This window comes from Pipistrellus hanaki (genome assembly GCF_964339955.1).
Source record: "Pipistrellus hanaki genome assembly, chromosome: 11".
NCBI classification, from domain to species: Eukaryota; Metazoa; Chordata; class Mammalia; order Chiroptera; family Vespertilionidae; genus Pipistrellus; species Pipistrellus hanaki.
The window spans coordinates 42,996,283-43,011,342 of record NC_140513.1 but is presented as its reverse complement, the minus strand read 5'-3'; the positions used below and the strand labels follow the sequence as shown (position 1 = coordinate 43,011,342).

The following is a 15,060-nucleotide window of genomic DNA, read 5'->3' as shown; positions in this document are numbered from 1 at the left end:
CGTGGCAAAAGCAAGCGGTGATTGACAGCAGAGTTCCTCTCTACAAGAAACAGCAGTGTGTGGAGCTCAAAAAGGGCTAGATACATAATTCTTAAAATTGTAGAGCAGATTCACAAAATGAATTTTAAAATTTGATTGCTCCTTGGTGTATTGAGAGTCTTGTTCTTGGTTCTGGGTAAGGGGCTCAGATGGGCATAATCTCACCTGGCTGCTAAATATTAGGAAACTCTTTTTCAGCATAGTAGTATTTAAAGTTTAAGATTGATATTTCCAAATTATTGATCAAATTATGAATTTGTACCCAGTAACTGAACATTTCCTTGAACTGTAACTGATACACCTTATTTGAAGAAACCAAATAATACATCTATTTAAACAAATATTTTAAGACTGTACATTATGCTATTGTTCAGTAAAAATATCCACTTTCAAATGTATAACTTGAGGTAGCTTTTCTAGAAAGGTAATTGTATAAAGCTTGGTGGTTTCTTTTGGTCAGAGAGTGGCTAAGTGTGATCATCTTTCAAAAGTACTCAGAATATTCTGCAGTTCCTTTGTTTCTGTCACATACGCCCAGAAGCAGTGGTTAAAAGTACAACTTGGTGATTGTTGTTCAATATTGCTCTATGATGAGCCTAGAAAGCTGGGCTTTATGCAGTAGTATGAAAGTGAAGTGCTTTTTGTTTTGGTGACAAGTCCTTGTGTGTCATGAGGTAGAAAGAGAGCCCCATGTGTCCTTGTACATTGGCAGCCTCTACTGGCCATCGCAAAGAGCAGCAATGACCTTTGTTCTTTCCATGTTACCTATGATTTATTCCTAAGTCTAGGATTTCCATATGGCTTCATTTCTGTACTGTGTCTGGCATATAATAGGGACCCAATAAATGTGTCTTGGATAAATAAATCTTATCTTCCAATCTTATCTTGTACTTCTCTCTAATCTTCAATTCAGATAGTCTACTTCACTGAAAATGTTGCTCACATAGTCCCATCTGTGTCATTCTCCTGCTCCTTCAACTTTTTCAAACCTGTTATTCAGGAATAGTCAAGTCTCTCATAGCTCATTCCAGTCCACCTTTGCTGGTAGATGAAGTTTAGTACAAGGCTTGGCAGGTTGTTAGAAGGGGAAATACTAAGATGCTGAAAGACCACTGATACTCTGAATTGTAGGGTAAAGACTTCATATTGTAAGTGGTTTGAGGAAGGTCCATCTTTCCAAAAGACTCATGTACGTGTTGTCATCAGTTAAAGTCTTTTATTTCAATAAAACATCCTTTAAAATATATGTACATAGTTAGTAAGCAAGACCTCATATGCTGATAGAGTTTTTTTGTGTGAACATAAAGTGAAAAAGGCAGAGAAATTGTGAGGATGAGAGACCAAGTTTTCCACTGATACACTTTTTTTTTCTGGGTTTTTTTTTTGTTTTTGTTTTTTTTTGTTTTGTTTTTTTACATACCCAAACTAGTTGTAGTTATTTCTTGGATAGATAAGTTATTAGACAATCCTACAAATGTATGATCAAATCAAATCAAATCAACATATATTTGATTACTTTTATTTTTATTGGCTTTATTGAGGTATAGTTTACATACAGTATAATTCATTGACTTAAAATGTACAATTTGATGAGTTCTGGCAAATACAGTCATGTACCCCTATCACAGTCAAGTTATAGGATATTTCCACCACCTCCAAAAGTTTGTTTCTGCTTTTTAGTCATTCTTCTTATCCATAGGTCCCTGGCAACCACAGATCTGCTTTAAGTCATTGTCTCACCTTTTCTGTAATTTCATATTAATGGAATCATACAGTATATATTTTTTGTACCTGACTTTTTTAAACTGTGCATGATTCATGTAGTTTGTTACTTTTTGTTATTGAGTAGTACTTCATTGCATAGCTATGCCAATGCATTGCTTATTCTGTGTACAGGTTTCTAGTTTTTGGCTATTATGAATAAAGCTGTTATGTATGTTTATTACACCTGTTTGTTTTGGCATATATTTTTACTTCACTTGGTAATTAAGTAGGAGAGAGACTGTTGAGTCGTATGATAAGGGTATGTTTAATTTTATATAAGTAACTGCCAAACTGTTTTCCAAAGTGGTTGGATCATTTTACATCCCCCCTGCTAACATATAAGAGTTCCAGTTCCACTACATCCTTGCCAACACATGGTATTGAGAGTGCTGTTAATTTTACCTATCGTTCGTGTGAATATGTAGTGGTGACTTATTGTAGTTTTAATTTGTATTTCTCTAAATGGCCAGTGATGTTGAGCATCTTTTCATATTCTTATTCATTTGCACATCTTCTTTTGTAAAGTGTCCAAATCATTTACAATATATTTTAAAATAATATGTTATTTTTTATGTGTCCTTATTGAGTTGTGTGTTTTGTTTTGTTTTTTTAATATTAAGATCTTTTGGATACAAATACTTTTTCAGAAATATGGCTTACAAACTTTCGCCCATGTCTGTGGACTTGTTGCTTTCATTGTCTTAAGTGTGTATTTTCAAAGAACAAAAGTCTCATTTTTATCATGTTTGTTTATCAATTTCATTCTTTGAACTTTTTGTGGAGTATTATAAATTTTGTTCTAATCCTGTGTCACTTAAATTGTCTTATGTTTTTGTCTCTGAGTTTATAATACAGGTTGGGGTGAAAAGTAGGTTTATAAATGTTCATATGGAAAATAATGCAACAATAAATAATACAGGAATAACTGTGTTCTGCCTACTCATAACTATAAACCTAGTTTTGCCCCAACCTGTATTAGCTGTAGGTCTATAATAAATTTTGAATTCATTTTTATATATGATATTAGAGGCCCAATGCATGAATATTCATGCAAGAATAGGCCTTCCTTCCCCTGGCTGGAACTGGCTTCCCTCTGGCACCCTGTACCTGAGCCTTTGTCCTGTCCGTTGCCTTCCGCCTTCACTCCAACCCTGCCATCTTCCTGTAGTTCCCTTCAATACCCCCCCTCCCCCCATCTCCTCCCTCATAGCAGGAATCTGCCCCCCCCATCTTAGTCATGTCAATTTGCATATTCCCTCCTTATTGGCTGTGGGCACCACCATCTTTGTCACTGAGTGATGGTCAATTTGCATGTTCTGTCTTTATTAGATAGGATGAGTCATTTTGTATCTTTTCATGAGTATCAATATTTCAATCCCCATTTCTTAAAACGACTAATTTTTTATTGAATTATTCTGTCATCTTTATTGAAAATTAACTGACCATATATATGTTGATATATTTCTGTTCCAATTCTTTTATTGCTATCTTTACATCAATACCTTACTTTCTTTTTTTTTTTTTTAATATATTTTATTGATTTTGTACAGAGAGGAAGGGAGAGAGAGAGTTAGAAACATCGATGAGAGAGAGTCATTGATCAGCTGCCTCTTGCACACCCCCTACTGGTGATATGCCTGCAACCAAGGTACATGCCCTTGACCGGAATCGAACCCGGGACCCTTTAGTCCCCAAGCCGAGGCTCTATCTGTTGAGCCAAACTGGTCTCGGCAATACTTTACTTTCTTGATTATTCTAGCTTTATCATCTTAAAATTAGGTTATATATATTTCCTCACATTTTATCTTGCTTTTAAATTTTTTGTGGTTATTTTAAGTCCTTTGTATTTTCATATAAATTTTTAGAATTAGTTTGTCATATTCCATAAAAAAAAAAGAAAAAAAAAAACCCCACACTTTTCTGGGAGTATAATTGCAATTGTATTGACTCTGCCAATTTCAAAAAAATTAATATCTTAACGATATTGGGTATTATGATCCATGAATATGATATATCTGTGTATTTATTTAGGACTTTGATTTTTTTTACCAATGTTGTCTAGTTTTCAGTGTATAATTCTTGCATATATTTTAAAGTTTGCATATATCTCTAAATATACCATATATTTTATATTAGTACAAATGATATTGTATGTTAGAATATCACTAGGGGCCCGGTGCACGAAATTCATACAATTTGAGGGTGCCTTCATCCCAGCCTGGGCCCTTTTGCAGTCCAGGAGCCCTCAGGGAATGTTTGACTGATGGCTTAGGCCTGCTTCCCACAGTCTGCCATCCTTAGAGCTGCCGTGGAGGTGGGAGAGGCTCCCGCCACCTCTGCTGCGCTTGCCAGATGTGAGCCGTCTTCTATCCCCTGGTGGTCAGTGCACATCATAGCAGCCAGTTGTTCGGCTATTTGGTTTATTTACATATTAGCCTTTCGTTATATAAAATTCTAGCTTTGCTAGTATGAAATACAAAATGGATGGTGTTGAAAATATTGACCTTCTAATCTTATAATGCTACTAAATGTACTTATTCCTAATAGCTTAAAAAAATCTTTAGGATTTTCTGCACAGATAATCACATTATCTGCAAATAAAGACAGTTTTACTTACTTTTTTCTAATTGTTCTGCCTTGTGTTAATCTTTTTTACCTTATTGCATTCAGTGTTGAATAGAAATGGTGAGGAAGGGTAGCCTTGCCTCTTTCTGGTCTTAGAAAGGAAATATTCTGATTTGCACCATTATGTGTGCTGTTAGCTATAGGTTCTCTGTACTAGTCTTTTCTCAAGTTGAGCAAGTTCCATTCTGTTTCTAGTTTGCTGAGAGTTTTTATTTACGAGTGAATGTTAAATTGGGATAATCTTATGCTTTTTCTCTTTTTGTCTGTTACCTGATTTCTAATGAAAATGTTACTTTGACCTTATTGGTTGGCTTTTTCTATGTTGGTGTTAAAACTGTTCTCTATCTTCATCCAAAGTACATTCTGTGATCTTTAGGATAGGATGACAAATTCTATTTACTGACTAACACAGTATTGGTTAGATTTGTTTTGGAGATTTGGGAAATTGGATTAGATGACTAGATATTATAATAAAAAATAATTTATGTTAAAATGCCATGAACATTTTTGTTCTCATATATTTCCAACAATATCAAATGTTTAGTTTGGCTACGAGTTTTAAAAAATTTGTTATGTATATTTATGTAGCTAACTTAGACCATAAACTCCCTGAGGAAAAACTCTATGCCTTGTAAATCATGTAGCATATTCTGGCTTTGATAAGCAACACATTATTAGAATAATTAGATTTCAGAACTACCTAAAAAGTTTAAATTATATGAAATAGAATTCCATGAGGGGCTTAAATAGATTCTTTTCATTTTCCCTCTTGTAACAATCATGAATTTGAAATTTCTCTCCTGTATAAATTTGCTATGTGCTTATATTGTAGCAAATACCACCTACATAATTACATAAGGTAGCTGTAACTAAATTATTATTTGATATGTAACTATAAATCAATAGCTACAACTGAATCATTAAGCATATTGTTGCTACTTTGCATGATTATATTTTATGAAGTATCTTGCCCCATGAGTTGAATTTACATTTATTTACTGTATAAAATGACATAAAAAGACAAGTTATAAATTGCTCTGTTAAAGGCAGCAGTGGGACTACTTCTATAATATATGTTTAAAGAGAATATTAGTGAAAGAAAGAAAATAAAGAAATAGTAAATATCAGGAATGGGTGTTATAATCTATTGGGAAATGTCAGATTTTATAGATTCTGATGACCTGTGATTTTACCAGAAAACTTATTCTCTGGCAATAGTACATCAAAGTGAGAATATAATAGAAGCATTAGAAGGCTTTTGTGGTTTTATGCTGCACATATTGCAAAAACTAGAGGCCTGGTGCATGAAATTTGTACACGGGTGCAATCCCTAGGCCTGGCCAATGATGGAAGCTTGAACATTTGGTGTGGAAGGGCAGGTCCCAACTGACTTGTAGGCCCTGGGCAGCACCTGGGCCCATAGGCCCTGCACGTGCCTCTCTTCCAGAGCCATGGAGCCCAAGTCCCCATGCAGAGATGCAGTGAGCGCAGCCAGACTCCGCCGGCTGGGGCGCAGGATGAGCCTCTAGACCACCCAGTGGTGCCACACCTGGCAGGCAGTGCGCTCTCTCCCAGCCAGTCTCCCAGACCTGCCCCTGTACAAAACCACGGGAAACCTGACTGGTCCCTGTGGTTCTGGCAGCTGCAGCCCGGCTCACCCGAAAGAGGCCACGTGGGTGTGGGTCAGGCTCCTGGTGGGCTCCCACACCTGAGCATGGGGACTTTCCCAGCATGCAAGCCCTGGTGTCCCTGTCCCAGGGGGGAGGGTGGCAGGGAGAGGGAGAGCAAGCGTGACAGACCCCCTGCATTCTCACCGCACCTCCGTTCCCATCGCCCCTGCCCTCAGGTAGCTGGCAAGAGGTTACATTATGTCACCAACAACCGCAGTGTTCTGTGCTGCCCCCTGGTGGTCAGCACACATCATAGCAAGTGGTTGAACTCCTGGTCTGTAGGTCAAAGGACTACCTGAAGGTACAATGTGCATATTAGGCTTTCATTATTTAGAATATGTTGTGCATTAGAAAATGGGTTGGTTTAACATGTTAAGCACTATGCAAGTCACCAGGGACTGATACTATACTTTCTGTCTGGAAGACAAAACAGGCTGGGTGCTTAATGATTATCTAAGTACTGTCCTCTATAACTATCAATAGAAGTGTGTATACTTAAAAACAGTGAACAGTGTTTCAGAGCTTTTTGATAAGGACATGTTTAGCTTATAGCTAGCTACTGTCACCTCTTAGTGTAATTAGTGATATTACATATTGTTTGAGAACTCTTTCAGCCCCTAATATTACTCCTAAGCCTGGGAAGATGAGAGGAAGTTACTAGCTTTAAGATTCTGTGGAATCCTGCCTCGGTTTTGGTGTACAAAGAATCAAGTTAATAAGTGACATGAATAGGTTTTATAGTAAACTTCAGTATTTGTTTCAAGTTTAATGCTAAGAAAAGTAAAATTGAGCATTAAAAGTTATATTGTTGTTAATCCTCATCTCAGGGTACTTTCAATTGATTTTATTTAAAGAGAGTTGAAGGGAGGGGGAGAGACAACAGAGAGATAAACATCGATGTGAGAGAGACACATTGATTGGTTGCATCCCGAATCAGGGCCTTGGACCTAGTTTACAACTGAGGTATATGTCCTTCACCAGAATAAAGTCTGGAACCCTTCAGTTTATGGGCCAACGCTCTACCCACTGAGCAAAACTGGCTAGGGTTATTTGTTGTGTTTTAAAATGTTAGTTTATCTTCTATGATCAGTGCAAAACATAGAGGAAAACTGGGCAAATATCAGGGTGATAAATGTTTTTATTGAAAAGGACTTTTTTTGTAACAATAATGTTACATCTGTTATGTGACGTTATAAATATTATTTTTTCATGCATGAGTATATTGAGGTACAAGAATGTTTGTTTATTTGAAACCGTTTAGTTTAGCAGAAATTGCTGAGGTGCTGATTTAATGTCTTATTATAAGAAAACCTAGCATTTTAGTATACTTTAATTTTTAGAACCCAGAATAGATTTAATGTCTTTTCTAGGTATGTGATTTGTAACTTTTGGATTTTCTCAGCCCCTGCCTGCCATTGTCCACAGTTTGTTGTAGATCCCATGACAAAGCTAGTGAGTTAGTGCACTCATATCTAAGTTGGATTGTAGGCCTGGGTAATGACTGAAGGCAAGAGAAAGGTCCCAGACCAAGGTTCTTCGATATATAACTGTCTCTTAAAATTGAGATTTTGTTATGTTTTTTTCCCCCATCATGACACTATATAGTTGTTTAACCATTTTTTATTGATTGTAAAAGCAACATATATTTTATAAAGAGGAATGGAACTAGTATACATCCATATCTCATCACCCATAAATAATATACATTATCTTCTTTAGGTAATAATATTTAAAAAGTAAAATTGTATTAGCATCATTATTGGAAGATGCTCTCTTTTAAATTCTACCTTCTATCAAAATATACCTTATTTTAAGTAGAGTGGGTAAGAAAATAGTAGGATGAGATGTTGGATAACTAAATAGGGTCTGAAATGATACTCCATGAAAAGAGTCATGAGGAGAAGATGCCCTGTCATATTGCCAAAGAACATACCCCAAAGAGGAAAATAGACACATGACCCTCATGAGCATGTCCATGGAAATAGAAGATTTTATAAATAGAGAGTATTGTTGATCACATTACATATTATTTGCACATATCACTTACAATTTTTAAAATATATATTGATTCTGGTTGCTTTCTAGTTAGCTTTCTGAATCCAAATGAAAAACAATGTCTTCTCAATAGAGGATTACCACATGCAGATGCCAATTACATGTTTTTAAAGTTCTTCATTCTCAGAATTTAATCAGTAGGATCTTGTCCTCGAACTTCCCAGGTGTGTTTTCCTCTTTTAACAAATGTGCTTGGGGTAGAAACCATCCTGTTTATCTGAATGAGAGCACTTTGGAAAAATTCCTCTGATTCTAAGATAAGTAGATGAAGTGTGTTGCATAAGTCATGTCACAGCCAACAGTTGTCACCTGGCACTAGAGCTTGATGAAATTTTAAAATGTTGGCTCCTTGCCTGTAGCGTTCAGTTACAGTTCTATAGAAAGTCTGTTTGTACAGATGAAGCAGTTCTTGGTAATGTAAGATTCATCTCTCAAGTGATAGGGCTTGAGTTTGTTACAGAGTACTATGAGCTCCCAAGATATACTCAGTAAGGCCTTGTTTTAATTTCTCTTTGCTCTCTTTGGCACACTTATAAGAAAATGGGAGCGAAACTCAGTTTGAGGGAAAAAAAATAACCTTAGAATTTATTTTCAGTCCAGAATCTACCACAGTGCAAGAATATTTTAAATAATATTCCCAGAAGATAGCCAAATTTGAGTTTTCAGATACTGTGTTCATTTGTGGCAATTGACTCTTTGTCCAACCTAGTCTTCACTTACATTTATATTCAAAACTTCTGCATCCATCTTTACTTATTGGCAGTTCATTCTTTTCATATAGAATGATAAAGTTCTACTCGGCATTTGCAGAAAAGGGGTAATAAATTCATGCTCTTTGACTCCAGAAGAAACTATAGGTACAGGGCTGTATACTTCACACTGTTTTCTAAAAATTACATTAAAATTTGCCATTCCCAGATTTAAAAACTCCTCTTTAAGGAATACTGTACACTTTTAAAATGTCTGTGGATGTCAAACAGATGCATATCCTTAAAAAAATTTCTTTGTGCCAATTTCCCATCCCTATTATATTTCCTCTCCATAGGTAACTACTCTCATTTTTTATCTGAATCATTTTATTTGTATGTGTCTCTATAAGACATGAGATTTATTTTGTGGGAACACAAATGCTGGATGTGCAGGTATTTTAAGTTTGCTTTACTGGTATTATGCTGTAGACATTATTTTGTTTGTCCTCAGCACTGTTTTAAAGATCTGTCTATATTTTGGGGCATACACTTTTATTTCTTTTAATGTCTATATAGTATTCTGAAGGGAGCCTTTGCTCCATTTTATTTATCCTATGTGTTGAACCCTCTAGGTTACAAGGCCTTTTGTAACTAATTCCATATTTTCAGGTCTTCTCTTGTATTCCATATATCTTAAATTTCAGCTACATACACTTAATCAGTCTTGAATGAAAATAATGTACTTTTTATATTGGCATGCTTTTGCACATAATTGCAATCTTTTAATGGCTACTTACTTTTTTTTAAAATTGTCTAAAGCAGTGGTCAGCAAACTGCGGCTCACAAGCTCCATGCAGCCTTCTGGCCTCTTGAGTGTGGCTCTTCCACAAAATACCATGTGCAGGCGCGCACTTACAGTACGATTGAAATTTCGTGGCCTGTGCGCAGAAGTCTGTTTTCGGCTCTCATAAGAAATTTCAATTGTTGTACTGTTGATATTTGGCTCTGTTGACTAATCAGTTTGCCCACCACTGGTCTAAAGTTTTACATATGTCTCCTTTTCCCCCAATTGACAGCCCCCCACCCCCAGCCATTCCCACCCTGGGCAAGCCCCCACCACCTCAATGTCTGTGTCCATTGGTTATGCTAATATGCATGCATACAAGTCTTCTGGTTGCTTTCTTCTCTCCCCCCCCCCCCCATTTGTCTCTGGATCTATTCTTGTTCATCAGATTATGTTGATCCCACATATGAGTGAGATCATGTGATATTTATCTTTCTCCTACTGGCTTATTTTGCTTAGCATAATGTTCCATCCATGCTGTTGCAAATGGTAAAAGTTCCTTCTTTTTTATAGTGGTGTAGTAGTATTCCATTGTGTAGATGTACCACAGTTTTTTAATCCACTCATCTGCTGATGAGCACTTAGGCTGTTTCCAAATATTAGCTATTGTAAATTGTGCTGCTATGAACTTAGGGGTGCATATATCCTTTCTGATTGGTGTTTCTGGTTTCTTGGGATATGGTCCTAGAAGTAGGATCACTGGGTCAAATGGGAGTTCCATTTTTAACTGTTTGAGGAAACTCCATACTGTTCTTCACAGTGGCTGCACCAGTCTGCATTCCCACCAGCAGTGTATGAGGGTTCCTTTTTCTCCACATCCTCGAATGGCTTCTTACTTTTCAAGAGTCAACGCAGATATAATTTTCTTGAAGAAGACTTTCGGAGCCTTTTCATACTTCAGCTAGTTGCTCTACACTCTGCTCAAGCAGCACCTACGTTTTTCTCTTGGGAATAAAGAAGCCAATATTTTTGCCTAAAACTCAACTTTTTCTCTCAATTCATAGAAGACAGATAAAACAGGTATCTATGTATACTTTCCTCTAGTTCAGTGAATTGCTTGTATTTGGCAAGCAATAAAACATTAATTGAATGGATGAATGAAATACAATAACAGCACAAATGATTCTCATATGCAATTAAAGGGTGAACACAAATACAAGAGTGATATTAAAGAGAAGTAGCATACAAGAGTCTGAATCCTAAAATGAACTGAGGCTTGTGAAGAAGCTGAGAACAACCACATGTTATGCTCAGATCATAAAAACTAGAAAAGGTATAAACTACTATTTCAAACAGATGGTGTAATATTGATGTTGAAGTGAAGGCAGAACTGTGGAACTCCTCTATTGGTTTCAACTTCAAAAGAAAATGGAAGATGGGAGTGGTTGCATGGGTGGGAAGGGATCATCCAAAGAACTTGTATGCATATATGCATAATCCATGGGCACAGACAATAGGGGCGAGGGAAGGCCTGGGACAGGAGGCAAAGGCGGGCTAGAAGGGGTCAGTGGGGGAGTAAAGAGGACATATGCAATACTTTCAACAATAAAGACTGAAAGAAAAAAGAAAATGACATTCAAATTCAGTTAAGGAACTAATGTTGATAGCAAGGGAATTAAAGTCCAAGGAAGGTGAAGCAGTAATGAGAAAGCACTTTGACTCTAAGTAGTTAATGCCCTCGGATTAAATAATTTACAGAAATCAGTGGTTTGGTGATCTTTGAGTAATCATGACCAGCACCAGAGGTGCCAAAAGACAAGATCAAGAAGGTACCGTCTTTTTTTATGTTGTTTTTTGTTTTGTTTTGTTTGTTTGTTTTAAAAAGGGGTAAAAGTAGCGGCTCACAATGGTCCAAACTTTGGAACCACTGGCAAAGAAGATCTCTAAAGGAGTTTTAGTAGCTGAATTCCTGGGCGTTTTTGGAGCATTTATTTTGTTTAATAAGATGGACATTATTTAGGCAAACAATGAGCAAGAAATTTCCCATCATCTTGGAAGTTTATTACAAATCCATTGAATATTCTGGAATGTATGGAGTCAGAGAGCAAGATCAAGAAAAATGGTTGAACAGCAAAAGTTAGGAATTTGGCCACGGATCATGGTTTACCCTATCTTATAGTATCAGGCACAAATAAATTTCCAAAGTTGACATGAGTAGATTTTGGAATATTTAAGGAAAAATGTAAATTCTAATTAAGCCAGAGGTTTTATTCTTTGGACTAACAGTGAAGAAATTTATGGAAAGTATGTTTATTATTTATAAATAAAGTTATTAAAAAAAGGGGTAAAAGTATAATTCTGCAACTATAAGATTAGTAGGTTTCATTTCTATTTTTTGGGACAATTCTTTAATTGGTCCTTAGACAAAAGGGTTCATGAAGATATACCTAGAAAAGAAGTGGTCTCCAGAGTTCATAGGGGTTGATTAAAGAATGTATCATGTTAAACTTGTGTAGTTTTTTTCCATGTAATAAGTTTATTTTGGCAAGGCTTTGAACAAAATGTCTTATGATATTATTATGAGATAAATGGTTAAATTAGAGATTGTTTTATGAAGACACGTAGAATCATAGATGGTTGAAAAAAATTGATGAATGGATTGATGTGAGCTTGGAGAGAGGTATTTCCAGTGACATGACATGGTTCTTTCTTTCATTTTTGTCCTATTAATCATTTTTATCATTGACTTGGATTAATCATGCCTATAATGTTTGCATATTAAATAAAGCTGGAAGCGAAAGCTAATAGTTTAGGTGAGGGGATCAGGATTTTCAAAAAACGTAGCCATCTGAAATGATGGCTGAATCTATAATGGTCTGTAATAGTGACTAATGTAGAATACTGCATATAGTTTTGTAAAGTTATCACACTAGTCGAGAATCAAATAGACATATTTGAAGAGAAATTCATATGAAGAGGACCTGAAAATTTGTGCTATCACTGTCACTATCATGTTCCAGGTGTAGATTTTTTTAAATACAAGTGCAGTGTTTGGAACAAGGAAGGTGCATTCTTTGTACCGATGAACAAATACTCTTGCATTTATTTATAGCTTCCAGATTTTAAGAACTGTCTGGGATCTTTGTCATAAAAGGGATATCTCAAAATGTCAGAGTGGTTTCCTTATTAAAACATTTGTGTATATATGTGTAGAGTGAGGCATTATCATACTAATAGCTATTTTCATATATTTAAAGACTGAAAAAGGAATTAGCCTACTTATGTATTTGTTCAGCTTTTAAAATAAAGTGTCAAGTATCTACTATGGGCTGGAAATTATGCCAGGCATTGGGATTAAAAACAGATAAAATGACCTCATCTTTACCTTTCGTGGCACTGACATTCTGGCAGGAAAGTCAGACATTAATCAAACGATTATGTAAGTGAATGTAAATTATAACTGTGATCACTGCAGTGAATTAGAGGCAGATGGCACCCTGAGACTATATAGTAGATGCACTTGATTTGGGTAGTAAGGGTAGGGAAGGTTTGCTTGGGGAAGTGATGCTTACGGTGGGAAAGATAGCACATTGACTCGGTGAAAGGTCCAGGGTGAGTGTGCATGGCGGTAATGAAAGACAGGGGCCTGTCTGGAATGTAGACAGTATTCTCCAACCCTGAAAAGGGAGGGGTTCGGGCCACTCAGCCCGTGAAGACATTGGTTAGAAGTTAATTCTGCATCTAGAATGAAAAGCATTTACTGGCCTGACTTAGAAGACTATCTGATTTAAATTTGGGAAGATGTCTCTGGCTACAGTTTGGGGAGTTGACTGGAGTGAGGGGAGTTGACTATAGTGAAGCCAGAGATGATATGTAAACACCTGAAGAGAGATTGCAGTCAGGTGGACAGAGGGCATTATGCTCCAAGAAATTGTCTTGTCACTAAAGGTAGAATTCAGCTTTGGAGATCAGCTGGGAGAAACTGGAGCAAGCACTATGTTTAGGGGCAGAACACTTGGGTATGAATCCCAGTTTTGGGCACTTAATAGTTTGGTAGCCTTGTGCAAGTAACATTTCTCTGTCTCTGATCTAACTGCACAACTTCTTGTTCTCAGATTTTGTCAGAACTGGATATACATGTGAATGATTAACTAACCGTGGGAAAGTGCTAAGTAAAATGGAAGATTTGAGGAAAAAAACGGTCCACAGTGGCCATTATTGGATTGGGTGGACTAGTAATGGAATGAAATTTCTTAAGTGGCTCCTATCTAACTATTTGGATATATAGTTCTATAAGATTTTTATCATTGTAGTTTCAGATTTGCATTCCTCTTCCCAGTTGTTTTGGAGCATTCGCCGACAGGCATAGTAAAAACATTTACAATGACTATATGCTTTTTTACTTCCTAGTAGCAGTCAAGTTGCTAGGTATAGTTAAAAATCAGATATATACGTTCTCTTTGTGTGCTCTCAAAACAAGAAGTGGTTTTAAGAAATTTTGTAGCAAAACTTTAAAGCAAAAAATTAGAAACTACGTATAAAAAATTCTCAAGTATATCTTTGGTAAAGTAGTACTTTCATATCTTAGGTTTTATTCAAGTATAGAGTGATACACATACTATTTCTGCTATAGTGTTGCTTGTGTGTATGCATGAATCCATGCAAATACACAAAAAATCCTATGAGTGGAAATATACCTTTAATTAAAAACCATGATAACATAGGAATAAGAGTAAAATATGTTGTTTAGCTACTTTTTTGAGACAGGAAATGAATTTTTCTAATAATTCATAGGAATATGCAATGGTAGCCTATTATTTATTCATATATTTATGGATACAACATTCAATCAGAAAATATTTATTGAGTATGTAACATGTTTACATGCCTTCCTTTAACCAGCATTTTTATTAAAGTTATTTGCATATCTTATCACTAATCTCAAAAATCTGTGTCTAGGTAAAATATGACATGTCCTTCTGTAGTACAGTAAGGCAAAAGTCAAGGATGCTAATGGAGCCTAAAGTTTTAAACTTATGCAATCTTCTGGCAGAATCCCAAAGACAACTTCAATTGTAGCACTCTGCACATATATCGATAATAACGTTTTATATTGTTGTCTTTGAATACTTTGTTGATTTCATGATCCATAAGAATTATTCAGTTCAAAAGATATTACTAATAGTATGTGACTTCTACATGTTTCTTATAATTCGAGATTTTTTTGTGCAGAGAAGGAAATACTGCTTATTTTAGTTATTTAATGCTTTTTCTTTGGGGAACTAGGAAGAATAATTGATTAAAACAAAGTGCACTTTATGGGTGTTAAAATTTCAAACTTGCTTCTGGATCCAGGGCTGAGTAGAAGACTTGTATTAGTGAAAAATCAAATCTTCCCCCAGACTTCTATTTATGCTGATAATGCCGGTAGTAG

At 35.9% G+C, this 15,060-nt stretch overlaps 1 protein-coding gene and 1 pseudogene across 8 annotated transcripts in view; both read left to right on the top strand.

The window, feature by feature from the left end:
• RFX3 (regulatory factor X3) overlaps positions 1 to 15,060 on the top strand; it is a gene marked incomplete at its 3' end in the record, with an annotated part of 272,770 nt that overhangs the window by 59,913 nt on the left and 197,797 nt on the right. The gene's annotated exons all lie outside the window — the stretch shown is intronic.
• Positions 11,533 to 11,911, top strand: LOC311629756 (protein CEBPZOS-like; annotated as a pseudogene). The gene has a single exon. The product of its transcript is annotated as a protein CEBPZOS-like (transcript).